The following is a 12,332-nucleotide window of genomic DNA, read 5'->3' as shown; positions in this document are numbered from 1 at the left end:
AAATCTTTTTTAGAAAATTGGTTTGCTATTACCAGAAGAGGGGGAATGGAGACTATTGATGTTTGGTTTGATTCTTAAGTTTTCTTTTTGGCTGTTCAGAACTGAAGCCTTCTTCCTGTGATGGGAAGTTGCCCCGGGCCCAAGACACAGGCTCTCCCGGTCAAACCCATGGGCCGGCGGTCCAGAAAAGCCAGGACTACAGAAAGGTCTCCATGGAAGGCGTCTTGGGTGGCCGTGACCCGCCCAGGACAATGGAGACGTTTGCAGCCCCGGGTGAGGGCAGAGCCTACGGTGTGTCTGGTGGATGGTGGCCGCAGAGACAACAGTGACATCAAGTGTCTGACAGAGCCTGATCTGCAGGGCCATCTGGGCCAATGTCAGCTTTGCCCAGAGAATCTCCGAGTGACGTGAGTGTTTTTACTATATTCATGCTTGACCCAACGTCAGTCCACTTAATTAATAGTCATTTTTCAGGACTCAGAGGTCAGAGGCACAGAGCACTTGCCTAGCGTTCTCCAGGCCCTGGGTCAGGTTCCCTGAACCTAGGAGCACTGACTATTACAATCCCCAGGAAGGATGGCTGAGTAGTCCCCCTTTGTCGGCTGCCTCTGAGCCCACGCAATACGACATTTTCTGAGTTGAGACGAGGAAAAGAACGTTCTCGAAAGCAGAGCCACTTCAGGCTGGAAGCCTCTGTCCCTGGAGGTGTTCAAGCAGATCTGGGAGCAGAAGAGGCCTTCAGGGTGGCTCCACTTCTCCCTTGTGGATTACACGTGGCATCATCTGTTCAACCCCAGGCACTGGGGTGACATCAACAAGCAGTTTAGGATGGAAACCAAATGCAGGGTGTGGTGATGCACACCTGTAATCCCAGCACTGAGGAGGCTTTAGTAGGCAGATCAGAGGTCCAAGTCAACCTCAGCTACATGGTAAGTCTGAGGCCAGCCTGGGCTACAGGAGCTTTGCATCTAAAACAAACAAACAGGCCAGCTCAGTGGGCAAAGGCGTCTGATTTGAAGCATGATGACCAGCGTTCAATCCATGGCACCCACATGGTAGAGAGAGAACCTACTTCTTCAAGTTGTCCTTTGATCTCTACACATGTGCTGTGGCCCACACATGTGCATACTTGTGCACACAAGAAGTAAACAAATAAGCGTAACAAAACTTAAATAAACATATATACAAATACAGCAACTACAGAAACCCAGGAGGCAAAAAGCGCAGCTCTGGTGCCGCAGCTCGGAATCCTTTTCATTTCTCTTACAGCCCGACCCCAGGCCTGGCCCTGCCCTGTGACACAGCTGTGCCTCATCCTAAGTCCCAGGCAAAGACACGGCGTTTACCGGCCTCCGTCACTTTAATGAAACAGACCCTACACCAAACAAACACAGGCACAGACATTTGCAACTAATTATGGCATTGCTGATCAGTCAGATTTCATTGCAAATTGCATGTTGAAATTGATAGTGTAGAGTCATGAATAAACTGGTTGTCTGGATAAGTGACACGGGCCCACAGGACTAGATAAATAATTCAATTTAGCCTCAGCCAGACACTCTGAAGAGGAGGAAACAGCAGATTAGCATGACCCGGAGAATGCTTCTTCACCCGGGGAGCGGCTGCCAATGTGCCTGGCTTCCAAGGGCAGCAGAGCCTGCTGCAGGATCCTCCCTCCCACTCTGGGAGACCGCGGCATGGAGTGTTCCAGACGTTAATTCTTGGTTTGTAAATTGTAGCTGTGAGTAGTGTTGGAAGGGGAAGTCAGCCTGGTGTTGCCATTTGCTGCTGAGAAAGCCCCCTCAGGAGTGATCTTAAGGACAGACACCTCCCATTCCCAATTCCTGGGCCAGGGGGTCCCAATCCACCTTGAAAGCCAGGCTATGGATCTGGGGATGTGGTTCACTTAGAATGTTTGTCTAGTGTGCACACAGCTCTGGGTTCGAACCCTAACACTTCATAAAATGGGGGTGTACATACCTGTAGTCTCAGTACTTGGGAGGTAGAGGCAAGAAGATCAGGAGTTCAAGGTTATCCTTGGCTATATATGAAATCTGGGGTTAGCCTGGGATACATGAGTCCTTGTCTTAAAAAAAAATGCTGGGGGTGGTGGCATATGCCTTCAATTCTAGCGCTCCAGTGATAGAGACAGGTGGATCAGCCTGGTCTATGTAGAGAGTTCCAAGGAAGCCAGAGCTACATAGTGAGGCCCTGTCTCAAATGAATACATTAAATAAATGTATTAAAAAATAAAAAATGAAACAAGCCAACCAGACAAACAAATGAAAGCCATGTAGGTCAGGAGCCAGGATGCCTTTTATAGAGGTCACCACCAGGACTTTCATGAGTCTTAAAAACAATCAGACCCAGAGGAGAGTTCCTATTAGCATGCCATGGAAGCCACACAATGGAATGGCAATGTCTTCAGGACTTGAGCCTTCAGCCACTGTAGCCCCCTGGTCCTGGAGTGCCACGCATGCGCATGCGTGCTGAGCCTGCCGGGGCTGCTCAGGGAGGAGAGGGCCCACTGGCAGCCATGTTGGGGATGCCACTGATGCGCTCTGGATGCATGCACTCCGGATGCGGGACGGAGAGCTTGAGAGTCAAAACCGGAATGTCTGCAGGAAAGTGGGCCAGCTATGGACTGGGAGAATTGGCAGGCTGAGCCTGATTGTTAGGGGTGGCTGTGAGTCAGCCTTAGGAGACAATAGCAATGGAATTCGAAAAAGGTTCGGCTGCGGTATATATTTGGAAGTTACCAGCAGCTAAATGACGTTTAAAGCCAGGACTCTGGAGGAGGTTATCAGGGTGGAGACAGTAGGTGGAGGCAAGGCGTCCATGGGCCTTGGAGATGAGCAGATGTGGGCAAAAGGGATGGAGAAGGCGGGTCACTGCTCGATGCCAGTGTGGGGAGATGCGCCCTCCTTTTCTCTCTTATTGAGACAGAGTCTCACTCTGCGGTACAGGCAGGCATGGAACTCACTGTTAGGTCAGAATGCCCTTGAACTCAAGATCCTCTTGGGTGCCTGGATGGAAGATGTACTTTTCTCTTTTTAGAAAGCATTTATTTACTTATTTGTGTACTGTGGGTAGGTTGGGGTATGCATGTGAAGGTCAAAGAAGAACTTGTGGGGTTGGTTCTCTCCATCCACTACGTGGGTTCCAGGGATTGAACTCAGATCATCAGGCTTGGCTGAAAGCACCGTTACCCAGTGTGCCACCTTGTTGGCACAAGATGAGCTCTTTTCTTCCCCTCAGACAGGGTCTCGGTGTAGCCTTAGCTATCCTGGAACTCTCTCTCTGTAGACCAGGCTGGTCTTGAACTCATAGAGCTCTGCCTGCTGGGATTAAAGGTGTGCACCACCACCTCTGGGCTCCAAGATGAATTCTTGTGTGCTGAAGAGACAGAAGGAAGGGGAGGTCCAATGACTGACCACTGAACTTAACGGTATGGAGAGAGAACACTTTGATGACACCTTTGGGCTAGCGAGGGGTTGCGGGGGTCTGATGGGAGTGAGGACCATACAGGTAGAGAGAAGGGGAGGGCTTGAAGGAGGTCCAAAGGGTCCACTCCTTTCAGGAGTCACGTCATGGGTGAGGGGGCGGGGTGCAAGAAAGAAGGAAGCTATTTGAGAGCACAAGGTCAGGAGGGATTTTTTTTTCCTTTCAGAAAGAAAACTCAGAGGCTTTTTGTGTGTTGGTGGAAATAATCACAGAGACAGGAAGTATGGGTGAGGAGAGGGTGAGCGTTGGCACAGAGCCCTGGAGAGGCAGGTGGGGTTGGCATCTGGTGCCTAGCCGGGTGGAGTGGCACATGCCTGTAATCTCAGAACTCGGGAGGTGGAGGCAGGAGGAGCATCAGGAGATCACGGTTAACCTTGGCTTCACAGCAACCTCAAGGCTAGCCTGGGCTTCGTAAGACTCTGTCTAAAAACAACAAAGAAAAGAGAAAGGAAACAAGAAACGGGGCTGCCCTGCCGTGGGCCAAGGGCGGGCGCCGCCTCAGTGGGAGGAAAGGCAGAGCGGATGGGTACAGATGCAGGTGGGTGGGGAGCAGCGGAGCTGGCACAACTTCTCTGCCAAGGGCTTCTATTTTCTTAGCAAAATCGGAAGAGGTTGTCAGCTGAGAGTGAGGTGGGGGAGGAGGTGTGAAGCAGTCGTCTAGGAGAGCGGGTGTGAATCGACTTCAGGGATGGCGTGTAGTGGCTGGGCACTTGTGGTCCTTGGAAGGGGCCTGGGGGCTGAGCCTGCAGCTCGGCTGTGAGGAGCAGGCATGAGGCCTTGACTCCTCCAGCTCGGAAAAAGAACTATATAATGAACGAGTGGAGGCTGGTCGGTGAGTTAGAGGTTCATCTTCAGTTCTGGTTGCCTGTGGGACCCAAGCGGGGATAAAGGGCTGAATTTACTAGGGCTGTGTGGCTTTGCCAGATGACCGTGCTGTAAGAAGAATAGGTAATGTTAGGACAGAGCCTCCAGGGTCGGGCAGGAGTGAGGTGGAACAAATCAGTGGAATTCGGGATGGAGTGATGGACGGTAGGCTGCAGAGAAGGCAGTGTCTATGGGAGGATGGGATTCATGAAGTTGAGAAGTGGAAGGATCTCACTGACAGATAACCGCTCCTTGGAAGCCTGGGTGTAGGAGGGAAGGCTGGGCTGTTGTAGAAGAATGAAGAGGAGACAAAGGGGAGAGAGAGAGAGAGAGAGAGAGAGAGAGACAGACAGAGACAGAGAGAGACAGACAGAGACAGAGAGAGAGACAGAGAGAGAGACAGAGAGACACAGAGAGAGACAGACAGAGAGAGAGACAGAGAGAGAGAGAACTGTTTATGTACTTCAATACTGGAATCAAAAATTACTCTGGCCGGGTAGTGGTGCCACATACCTTTAATCCCAGCACTCAGGAGGCAGAGGCAGGCGGATCTCTGTGAATTACAAACAAGTTTGATCTATATAGTGAGTTCTAGGCCAGCCAGGACTAACATTAAGACCCTGTTTCAAAAACTACAGTAAAAATCTACCCCAGTGCAGTCTCACACACCTGTAATCCCAGCCCTGGGAGGTGGGGAGGGGGAGCAGGAAGATCAAGACTTTAAGGCTAGACTCAGGTACAGAGTAAATTTCAGGGTAGCCTGGGCTACAAGAGACCCATTGTATTCAACCACCGGTGGCATTCAACCATTGATCTTTCTCACTTTGCTGGGGACCAAACTCAGGGCTTTTTGCATATGAGTCAACCTCTTTATCATTTACGAATGAGCCATTTTATAGCCCCTGCCCCGGACATTACTATTTTTTAATTAATTGTGTATGTGTATGTGTGCAGGTGCTCACATGCCACTGCGTAGGTATGGAGGTCAGAGGACAGCTTTCTGAAGATAGTTCTCTTGTGAGGATGGATATGACCAGGACAAGATGAGAGGGACAGAGGTACAGGATGGGCGCCTGGCAGAGAGGAGAGAGAGTTCTTCACGACTCTTGATGGTGGTGTGGGGTCTGAGAAAGATCTTCCTAAAATGTGGCAGTCTGGCAGTGGTGGCACACGCCTTTAATCCCAGCACTTGGGAAGCAGAGGCAGACAGATCTCTGTGAGTTTGAGGCCAGTCTGGTCTGTAGTGCAAATTCTTAATAATATTAAAAACCTAGAGTCAGATATCAGGGTAAAAGCTGAAAAATCAGAGACATAAAGGAGCACCACAGTCACCTCTTACCTCCACAACTCCTCAGACAGAAAAAGGCAGGGCTCCTGTCTCTGCCAGCCTTATATTCCTCTCTGTGCCATACCACTTACTCTCTCCACTGGTTTATATAGTGAGTTCCAGGACAGTCAGGGGTATACAGAAAAACTCTATCTTTGAAAACAAACAAACAAACAAATAAACAATCGGACAACAACAGAGAGAGAGCGAGAGCGAGAGCGAGAGCGAGAGCGAGAGAGAGAGAGAGAGAGAGAGAGAGAGAGAGAGAGAGAGAGAGAGAGAGAGAGTATAATTTGGGCTGAGGGGATAAAATTGGTTAACTGATTGGGGCAAAAAAAAAAATTAGGTTTTCAACCTTGTGCAGGTGGATTAAAAAGCTAGTGTTCAGTTGGGGATGCAGCTCAGTTGGCAGAACCCTTGACCTGCATGCACAAAGTCCTGGTTGGTTCTCATCACCATCTAAAACCAGGTGTGGTGCACACCTGTAATCCCAGCACTCAGGAGGTAGAACCAGGAGAATCAGGAGTTCAAGGTCATCCTTAACCACATAGTAAGTTTGAGGTCAGCCTGGGTTATTTGAGGCTGTCTCAAAATCAAAATCAGGGGCTGGAGAGATGGCCTGGCGTTAAGAGTGCTTGCTCTTACAGAGGAACAGTGTTCACTTCCTAGTGTCCACATCCAGTGGCTCACAACAGGTTTCAACTTCCAGCTCCAGGGGATCTGGTGCCTTCTTCTGGCTTCTGTGAGCATCAGGCATGCACGTGGTGTACATACGCACATGCAGGCGAAACCCTCGTACATATAAATAAAAACCTGGCACTATTGTGAAGAGCCACGCATAAGCAGCCCATTGACTTTCAGCAGAAGCTGCTAAACCATGGATTAGCCTTGCCAACAAATGATGCTGGGGAAGTTTCTCAGCTCTGGGAGAGGAATGGACCCACGTCTTCTACCACATGAGCTTCCCATTTATGAACTGAAACTATCAATCTTCTTAAACAAAATTCTAAGGACACAAACTATAAAAATTGATAGATTAGCTGGGCAGTGGTGGCACACGCCTTTAATCCCAGCACTTGGGAGGCAGAAGCAGGCGGATCTCTGTGAGTTCAAGGCCAGCCTGGTCTGCAGAGTGAGTTTCAGGACAGCCAGGATTGTTACACAGAGAAACTCTGTCTTGAAAAAAAAATTGGTAGATTAAATTGCATCAAAATTAAAACTGAAGCTGGGGATGATGGCTCAGGCCATTAATCCCAGTACTTGGAAGGCAGAGACAGGCTGATCTCTGTGAGTTTGAGTCCTGCCTGGTCTACAGAGTTAGTACCAGGATTGTTACACAGAGAAACCCTGTCTTAAAAAAACAAACAAAAAAAATTAACTGGGCTCATACAATGACTCAGAGGGTCAAGACACTTTGCATCAAACCTGGTGACCTGGGTTTGATCCCCAGGTCACACATAGTGGAAGGAGAAAACCAAATCCTCCAAGTTGTCCTCTGACCTCCACATTCAGGGTGTGGTACATGCGTCCACGTCACCCATCTACCCCCTGCCCTGAAAGTAAATAAATGTAAACATTTTAAGAATTATCCAGGGGCTCAGATGTCCTTTTCTAACCTCCCTGGGTACCAGACATGCATATGGTGCACTCAGGCACAAACATATACATAAAAAAATGGATAAAAAGGGCTGGGCATGGTGACACATGCCTTTGATCCTTGCACTCAGAAGGCATAGGTAGGCAGATCTCTGTGAATTCAAAGCCACCCTGATCTACATAGTGAGTTCAAGGACAGCCAGGGCTATGTAGAGAGAATCTGTCTCAAAACAAAACAAACAAAAAAACCCAACCAAATAGAACCAATAATGGATAAATAAATATTTTTTTAAAATGTTAAGATTCAAAAACTGTTATAGCGGTCTAGAATTACTGATCTCTCTCTCTCTCTCTCTCTCTCTCTCTCTCTCTCTCTCTCTCTCTCTCTCTCTCTCCCCACTTCTGAGCCATCTCTCCAGCCCCCCAAAACAGTCTTTATAAGACTAAGGAAGTTTCTTTCCAGTTCTGGTTTGGCAAAAGCCTTTTTCCAATTACTCCCGCATTTAATCCAATCAGTGCTGGATTGTATGTAGCTGGTGCTTTTTCTGCCTCCATTGAGATAACTGGCCCTGCTCTCTCCTTTTGAAGTCTGTCCTGATCCATTACGCAGACTGCTTTTTGAACTTTAACCAAACTTTACATTCCTGGATTTGCATATAACTTGGTGGTCACTCCTCTTCTCCCTTCCATGTCTGGTAATTCTGTCCGTTAAACTTCTTTAGGCATTTCATAGCTGTGTTCATAAACCAGACTGGCCTTTACTTTTCCCTTATTGATCTTCAGATTTGGAGGTCAGGGTCAATGTTGACGCCATAAGGTGAGTTAAGGATAATTTCTGTTCCTTAGGTGGAAATGCCTCAACTTACAGAAGAAATGCAATCGTGGGATATCTTCCCCTTGAATGTTCAACCTAATCCAAAGGCAAAGCTATCTGAATTTGTAGTTTTCTTCCTGGGAAGACTTTTTATTTTAAAATGGGTCTCACACAGCCAAGCTGGCTTAAAACATGCCGTGTAGCCAATGATAACCTTGAACTTCTGATCCTCCAACTTTCAGCTCCAGAGGCTGGGTTTGCATACACTGCCACCATACCTGTTTTATGCTGGGGATCGAACCCAGGGCCCCTTACATGCTAGGTAAGCATTCTACCAACTTAGATCCATCTCCAACACTTCCTCTCTCCTGTCTCTCTTTCTCTCTCTCTCTCTTCCCTCCCCTCCTCCCTCCCTCCCTTCTTTCTTTCTCAGACAAACTCTCATGTAGTCCAGGCTGGTCTCAGACTTGCTATGTAGCTAAGACTGACCTTGAATATTAAAAAAAAAGTAATTGTTTAGTGTATGTGCACACGTGTATACCACAGTGCACATGCCAGAGCATGCATGTGGAGGGCAGACGACAATCTGTGGGAGAGTCTATTCCCTCTTTCTACCATGTGGGGCTCAGGGATCAAATCCCGGCTTGGAGGCAAGCACCTTGCCCACTGAGACATCTTGCAGGCTCTGACCTTGAGTCTTTGATCCTCCAAAGCTCATCTCCCACGTTCCCACATGTGTGCCACCAGACCCAACTACAGGTTCATAATTGCTGTTTGAACCTACAGGATTTATAGGATATTGTGGTTTTGCATGTCTTCTATGAGTCACTTGATAATTCATTATTTCTAGGAATTTTCTGTCTCATCTAAGCCTTTCACTGTTAGCATTAAGCTACTCATAATATCCTCTTGGTATCTTGACTTTATTTTTACTTACACTGTGTGGTATGTGTGTGTGCATGTTTGCATGTGCATGTATTTATAAGAGTGCACGTGTGTACAAATGCATGTGGGGGCCAGAGGTGGACAATGGGTGTCTTCGTTTCATCCTACACTTTATCTTCCAAGACAGGCTCTCTCGTTAAACCCAGTGCCTGCTGGCCCAGCCATCACATGGGTGCTGGTACTCTGAGCCCAGTGCTTACTCAGTGAGCACTTTACCCACAGAGCTCTCCAGCCCCGCTCTCAGTATCTTTATGTATGTGGGAGTTCTTGAAATGACCCCTTCTTCATTCCTCATAGTGATTTGTTTTTAATTAATAGTCTCATCAGAGTTTTTTCAATCTAAAGCCTTCCTGAGTGTAAATTCTGTGGTCCAGCAGTTTTGTTTTCTTGAAACCAAGTCTCACTCTGTAGTGCAGGTTGGTCTCAAACTCATGACAATTCTCCTGCCTTGGTCTCCCATGCTGGGGTTATAGTCATGAGCCATCACATCCAGTGTAAGAGCACACCGTTTTTAGTAAGCCCAAGGTTGTAGGTTCAGCTCTTAGCAGTATTTTTTTTTTAAATCAAAGAACAAAGTATAGTAATAAAAAATTCTCTCTACTGTATGCTTGGCTTTTATTTAATTTTGTTTTTCTCCTCTGCAGTCAGACGTAGTGGCTCATGCCTGTATTTACAGCACTTGAGAGGTAGAAACAAGAAGATCAGGAGTTCAGAGTCATGCTTGGCCGCGTAGCAAGTGTGAGAGTAGCCTGGGCTACAACAGACTCTGCCTCCAAAATAAGAAGGCTGGAACTAGAGGTCGGTTATCAGAGGGCCTGCCTCCAATGCGCAAAGCCTGGGGTTCGATCCCCAGCACTGCATAAACTGGGTGCAGTGGTGCACACCTCCAGTCCCAGCACTCTCCCTGTGGAACTAGGACGATCAGAAGTTCAAAGTCATTCTTGACTATTTAGCAAGTTCAAGGCCAGCCTGAGCTATGTGAGCTGTGTGAGGCTCTGTCTCAAAACAACAGCAACAACAAAACCCATTCATCTCACATTGATTTTTTCAGTATTCTAGTTTGAGTAAAACTCCCTTCACTTCTCAGCAATGTTAAATATGCACGTAATGCTGCAGATTTTCTTTCAGTTTTACCTTAGCTCTATTCCCCGATGTTTGTTTGTTTGTTTGTTTATGGGGAGCTGTTGAGATAGAATCTTATACAATCCTGGCTGACTTGTTATTCTCCATGAAGCCCAGGCTGGCCTTAAACTTGCAGCAATCCTCCAGCCTCAACTTCCAGAGTGTTAGTATTGTATGTATATGACATCATACCTGGCACACACTTTTTTTTGTTTTGTTTTGTTTTTCGAGACAGAGTTTCTCTGTGTAGCGTTGGAGCCTGCCCTGGATCTCGCTCTGTAGACCAGGCTGGCCTCGAACTCACAGAGATCTGCCTGGCTCTGCCTCCCAAGTGGGCACACACTTTTATTTGTAAGATTTACTGTTATTTAGTCATCTGATAGAGCAATACAAGTTCTTTACTAATTATGTGTTGTAGATATTTCTTCTCAATATCCTTCTTCTTCTTCTCCTCCTCCTCCTTCTTTTTTTAAAAATATAATTTCTTTATTTTATGTACATTGGTGGATTAGTACCCTAACACTGGAGTTACAGACAGTTGTGAGCTGCCATGTGGTTGCTGGAAATTGAACCCAGGTCCTCTAGAAGAACAGTCAGTGCTCTTAACCACTGAGCCATCTCTCCAGCCCCTCTTCTTCTTCTTCTTCTTCTTCTTCTTCTTCTTCTTCTTCTTCTTCTTCTTCTTCTTCTTCTTCTTCTTCTTTTAAGAAGACAGGCTCTCATGTAGCCCAGGCTAGCCTGAAACTCATGTGTCTGAGGATGACCTTGAGCTCCCCATCATCCTGCCTTCTCTGGGAATGCAAGTGCACACCACTTTACTTGGCTTTATGTTGATTTTTTTTTTATGCTTTTTTTTTTTTTTTTTTTTTTTTTTTTTTTTTTGGTTTTTCGAGACAGGGTTTCTCTGTGTAGCTTTGCGCCTTTCCTGGGACTCGCTTGGTAGCCCAGGCTGGCCTCGAACTCACAGAGATCCGCCTGGCTCTGCCTCCCGAGTGCTGGGATTAAAGGCGTTTTTATGCTTTTTGTATTGATGTTTTAATGACACTTTGATGAGCAGAACATGTTAATTTATTTTTCAGTGTTTAGGACCAAATTCAGGGCCAGTGCTCTCCCACCGAGCTGACACTCCAGTCCTTAATTTTACTATAGCTTAATTTGTGTATTATTTTTTACTTTTTAATCTATAGGTTCCAAATGAGGGTCCCTGACACAGTAGGCCAGCACTCTTAACCTTGCCTACACACACACACACACACACACACACACACACACACACACAGAGACAGATAGATTTGAGTGTGTGTGTGTGTGTGTGTGTGTGTGTGTGTGTGTGTGACACACGTTTAGTTTACTGTACCTCTCTTCTGTTTTGGTGATGCTGGGGATTCAGTCCAGGGCCTCATGCTCTTGTGTCCTAGACAAGCACTCCTCCACCTAGGCACACAACCAGCCCTTCTATAGTATTTTCCAAAAACTTGACCTTTTTTTGGTTTGTTTTTGTTTTTTGAGACAGGGTTTCTCTGCATAGTCCTGGCTATCCTCAAACTCACTCTGTAGCCCAGGCTGGCCTGGAACTCAGAGATCCTCCTGCCTCTGCCTCCTGAGTGCTGGGATTAAAGGCGTGCGCTGCCGCCACCGCCGCGACCCAGCTCAACCACTGCTTTTTTGGGTGTGCCTGTCCCAACAAGAATTGTTTTTCAACATAATTATTCACAGTGTTGCTGAAGCTGTGGGAGGAAATTGGAAGCATACTTGAAGAAGGTGTGTGTGTGTGTGTGTGTGTGTGTGTGTGTGTGTGTGTGCGCGCGCGCGCGCGTTGTTTTTTGAATGTGCGCATGTAGGGGTCTGAGAGTGTGGGGATGCATGTGTGCAGAGGCCAGAGCGGGACATTGGGTGTCCTCTGTCACTCTTTATCTTGTTCCCTTAGGAGACAGTCTCTTACTGAGTCTGGAGCTCTCTCTTTGCGCTAGGCTGGCAGTCAGCAAACCCCGCAGTCCCATCGTTGTGGATTCCGCCGGGACACCCCAACCCCAGCTCTGTGGCTACAGGCTCACAGAGCCATGCGGAGGACCACATATGGCCTTTACATGGGTCCTAGGGGCCCAGGCTCAGGTCCTCAAGTTCATGTTGCAAGCTTTTCCCTCGGAACCACTTCATCAG

The 12,332-nt window shown here is 47.4% G+C and overlaps 1 long non-coding RNA gene across 1 annotated transcript in view; it reads left to right on the top strand.

Moving 5' to 3' along the window:
• The first annotated feature begins 4,045 nt into the window (after nucleotides 1-4,045).
• The window catches only part of LOC128122382 (uncharacterized), a 65,479-nt gene continuing 57,192 nt past the window's right edge, over nucleotides 4,046-12,332 (top strand). Inside the window, exon 1 of the long non-coding RNA XR_008222414.1 lies at nucleotides 4,046-4,336. This is a non-coding gene — a long non-coding RNA (uncharacterized LOC128122382). The remainder of the gene's footprint in view (nucleotides 4,337-12,332) is intronic.

This window comes from Peromyscus californicus, unplaced genomic scaffold (assembly GCF_007827085.1).
Source record: "Peromyscus californicus insignis strain IS unplaced genomic scaffold, ASM782708v3 Scaffold_3__1_contigs__length_106647218, whole genome shotgun sequence".
Classification (NCBI taxonomy): Eukaryota; Metazoa; Chordata; class Mammalia; order Rodentia; family Cricetidae; genus Peromyscus; species Peromyscus californicus.
The sequence above is the reverse complement of the archived record's forward strand: the minus strand, read 5'-3'. Positions and strand labels throughout refer to the sequence as shown.